Source organism: Muscardinus avellanarius (assembly GCF_963383645.1).
Source record: "Muscardinus avellanarius genome assembly, chromosome: 18".
Taxonomy (NCBI): Eukaryota; Metazoa; Chordata; class Mammalia; order Rodentia; family Gliridae; genus Muscardinus; species Muscardinus avellanarius.
Window position 1 is genome coordinate 39,835,086 of NC_137804.1, and position 4,826 is coordinate 39,839,911.

Here is a 4,826-nt window from a genome sequence, read left to right on the forward strand (position 1 = left end):
CCTATTTTATGTTTTATTTTGAAACAGGGTCTCACTAAGTAGTTGAGGCTGGCCTCAAACCTGTGATCCTCCTGTTTCAGCCTCTCAATACTGCATTACAGGTGCGCATCACCACACCTGGCTTCTGGGGTTTTGTTTTGTTTTGTTTCGCGGTCCTGGAGATGGAACCCAGGAGGCATTCTACCTCCGAGATACATCCCCAGCTCTACTTTTTATTCTTTATTTTTTTGTGTGATACTGGGGGTGGAACCCAGGGGCTTTTCTACCTCCAGACAATATACTCCCAGACCTATTTTTATACTTTATTTGGAAACAGGGTCTCACTAAGTTGCTGAGAGCCTCACTAAGTAGCTAAGGCTGGCTTCGAACCTGTGCGATCCTCCTATCTCAGCCTCCCAAGCGCGGGGATTACAAGCGTGCACCACCACGCCCAGCTTTTATTCTTTATTTTGAATCAGGGTCTCACTAAGTTGCAGAGGGCCTCACTAAGTAGCCGAGGCTGGCAGAGAACCTGCGATCCTCCTGTCTCAGCTGCACAAATACTGGAATTAAAAGCATGTACCACCACACCAGGCTTTTCTGTTCTTTTTTTATATACAAAAAAAAATTTGATACTGAGTATTGAACTCGGGGCATTCTATCACTGAGCTACATCCCTAGCCCTATTTTTTAATTTTTATTTTGAAACAGGGTCTCACTAGGTTGATGGGAGTTTCGCTACTTACTGAGGCTCTTCTTGAACCTGTGATCCTTCTGTCTCAGCCTCCCAAGTACTGAGATTACAGATGTGCCCCCACCAGGACCTGCTGTACATACACATTTTTACTGGAGTGTTGTAATTGTACGTGATAGTGAGATTAACACTAACATAGCCGTATATGCAAATACAATTATGAAGCATGTTTGCATGGATTTCTCTATCAGTTTATCTCTAAAACAGAAAAGGACATCGACTCAAGACATTGAGACATAAGAATTAAGATCACCTATAATAAAAAACAGGAGGTGTGTGTAAGGGAATATTAACAGTGGTTATTAGGCATGTTGGGATTGTAGATGATTTTTATCTCTTACATTTCTTTGTATTTTTATTTGTGGATATACATCATTTTGGAATAAGAAATGCATTTGAAGAGCTGGGCCTGGTGGTGCACTCCTGTAATCCCAATTCTTGAGAAGCTGAGACAGGAGGATCCCAGGTTCACATCAGTGGTACTCTCAACCTAGCAAGACCCTGTTTCAAAATAAAAAATAAAAGGGTCTGGGGTATAGCTCGGTGGTAGGATGCCCCTGGGTTCAATCCACAGTACCAGTCTGGAAAAGAAAGAAGAAAAAGAGAAAGAGGGAAAGAAAGAAAGAAGGAAAGAAAGAAAGAAAGAAAGGAAGGAAGGAAGGAAGGAAGAAAGGAGAGGCACACTTAAGTAAGGATGTTAAATACACAAAAAACAACCAAAGTGACTTTTCACCTGTATTATAAACCTCTTCCATCTCTTTGTACAGAAGCCCTTTTGTTATTTTACAGCCAGTAAACTTCCCAGGTCCCCAGTCTGAGTTTTTCCCAAGGCTCAGAGTCCCTGGACACTAGCCTGCAGATCTCTGCCCCAGAGAAGGGCGGGTCTGGGGCAGTTGCTGTCCGTGGTGCTGACGGGCGACCCCCCACCCCAACCTTGATATAGACCCAAGAACTTTTAGGGAGGAATAATGTCCCTCTCATGCCCTTTTGGGAAAGGAAAAACAAAAACAAATTTAGGATCAGTGTCAGCCTGGATTATAATTTCTCAGTTGTAACTGGATATTTAGAAGTTACTACCTGCAAACCAGGAATGGTGGCACACGCTTGTAATCCCAGTACTTGGGAGGCTGTGACAGGAGGATCGCAGGTTCGAGGCCAGCCTCACCTACTTAATGAGGTGCTATACAACTTAGTGATACCCTGTTTCAAAAAGAATAAAAATAGGGCTGGAGGTGTAGCTTAGAGGTAAAATGCCCTGGGTTCACTCCCCAGTACTGAAAAAAGAAAAAGGTTACTGAATGCAATAATAAACTTATTTTTGTGGTACTGTGAATTGAATCCAGGGACTATCTCCCTCTGAGCTACACCACCAGGACTATTTGATTTTGTATTTTGAAACTGGGTCTTGCTAAGTTGCTGAGGACCTCACTAAGTTGCTGAGGCTGGCTTTGAACCTGTGATCCCTCTATCACCGCCTCCTAAGTACAGAGATTACAAGCTCACACCAAGAAGGGGGATTTGCGAGATGTGTCCATCGCATAAGAAAGACACTTCCTGAGCCCCGTTCCACAGGACCAGGGTAAAATGACAGGAAAGAGCCTGTGTGTGTGAGCTCAGCTTGTGCGGACACTGCCCGGTGACCACGGACACCAAAGCCTTCCCCTTCACTTCACAGAACCGGCAGCAGAAGGGGAAAGGCCTCCTCGCTCCAGAACACCTTCTTCACTTTCTACACATACGCTTTCCCACAGGATCGCTAATACCCCAGCCAAGACAGCCAGGCATGCGAGAAACGGCAGCCCAGGACAGAAGGATCATCAACCCTGCCGCGGTGGAGTAGACACACAGAGAGCGCCATGGTCAGACACGCATTTTATATATTTTAAGGCAGGTGAACTTCAACATGGAAATTTAACAACACTAGAAACAGTAAGAGTCCTGAGGTATGGAAAGATTGGGTCATTAGGAGAGGAGAGTAAAGAGCAGGTGGCTGAAATCTAGGGCTGAGTCTCAAGGCGCCCATTCCTGCTCAGACACCTCCCTGGCTCCCTTTGACCCACCAGATTGAAAAAGATAAGAAATTTTTAAAAATGCATGTATATATATTTGGTTCTGGGGATTCAACTCAGGGGTATTCCACCTCCAAATACATCCCTGGCCCTCCCTATTTTTTTTTTTAAACAGGGTCTCACAAAGTTGCCATGCACACGCTCACCAAGGGCCTCAATAAGTTGCTGAGTCTGAGCCGGGTGTGGTGGCGTACGCTTGTCATCCCCGCGCTTGGGCGGCAGAGACAGGAGGATCGCGCTGGTTCAGAGCCAGCCTCGCTGGCTTAAGAGACCCTGTTTCTAAATTTAAAAAATATATAAAATAGGTCTGGGAGTGTAGCCTGGATGTAGAAGGGCTTCCAGGAACCCCAGTACCACCAAAAAAAAAGTTGCTGAGTCTGGCCGCAAACCTGCGGTCCTCCTGTCTCAGTCCCCCAAGTACTGGATGACAAGCGTGCATCACTCTGCCCGGCTCACAAAATCCATATTTGAGCAAAGGAGAACTCACTACCCGTGCGGGTGCCCTGTGACCCACCAGATCTTGGGCCCAAAGACCCCAGCCTCGACGCAAGGCCACCTCCTGGATCCTGGTCCCCCAGGACCCCCAGCCGGCACCGAGGACCAGACACTGGTGATGGAGTTTATTCCTGGGGTGGGCCGGGGAAGGAGCGCAGAGTCAGGTGGGTCCGAGGGTTACTGTGCTTTCGCGCGCAGCGGCTCCACGCGCAGCCAGAGCCCGTCCTCGTGCGCAGGATCATCTCATTCTTCCTGCGAGGTTCCTTGGCGTCTGGCAGGAAGCGGAGGCGCAGCAGAGTCAGCGCCAGCACCGCCTTGATCTCAGTCATGGCGAACGCCTGCCCGATGCAGTCCCTGTGGGCAGAGGGGGCTCTGAGCGCCGGGACCCCGGCCAGGCCCTGTGGTTACCACCATCTGCTAGGGGATGGGAGCTCAGCCCAGTCCACCCAAGGGGCAGCGAGGGGGCTAATCCCGGACCCCATGTGGGCGTCCATGGGCCTGAGCCTGGCCCAGACCGCAGCCCCAACTCAGACCAGCAGCGAACAGGACGCACGCACCCCTCTACCTAGGACCTTGGGGAGGGGCTGTGAGAACACGTGCCGCTTTCCTGACATCTTGGGGAGATGCTCAAAGCACATGCATCCCTTTGCTGGGGTCTCGGCTGGGGCTCTGAGCACATGGACCCCTTTTCCCAGGACCTTGGTGAAGGGCTCAGAGCACACGCACACTTTACCTGGATTCTTCAGCGGTCTCTGCGCACACATATCACTTTTCTTGCAATATTGGGGAGACAGCGATGAGCACCCGCACCCTTTGCCTGGGATCTTGTTCAACCCTCAGAACCTCCCAAACATGCACCCACCGGTGGGACCTGGGCTCTGGCGAGGCACCTCCTGCACACCCTGCACCCGTACCCACCTCCAATACCCGCTGCCCTCACCTGGGCCCCGTGGAGAAGGGCATAAAAGCCAGAGGCGACCTCTTCTGGGATTTCTCTGGGTCGAAGCAAAAGGGGTCATGGACCTGGGGGCGGCATGAGACAGGGCTGCTGTGTAGGGTCTCGGCACAGCAGACCTCCCCCAGAAAAGATAGGCACGGTGCAATGGAGGGTGAGCATCTGACTTCCAGGTCAGGTGGGTGCCCCCTCTCTAGGCCACAGGGATGCAGGGAAGGGCAGCACCTCAGCGTCCGCCAGACTGAAGGGTTGTGATAGGTCCCAAAGATGCTGAGGGCGCACACGACTCCTGTCAGAAAGAAGTATAAAGTGAGGACCAGGGCCTCGCTACCCACAGGACCACGCCCCGGAGCCTCCTTCCCCTGCCATGGGGGCGCCTTTGGGGACGACCTGGCCATCTGGGCGCACAGTGTCCTCAGGGCGGCAGGCCGCGATGCCTGGGACAGGGGGTGTAGCTGGAGACTGACCTAGATGCACATGGTCAGGAAGGGCAACTGGGCCAGGTCGTCCCTAAGGAACCCTCAAATTATCTAGTGAAAAAAGACTCCCCAGTCTCACTGAGACCAAGGGGACT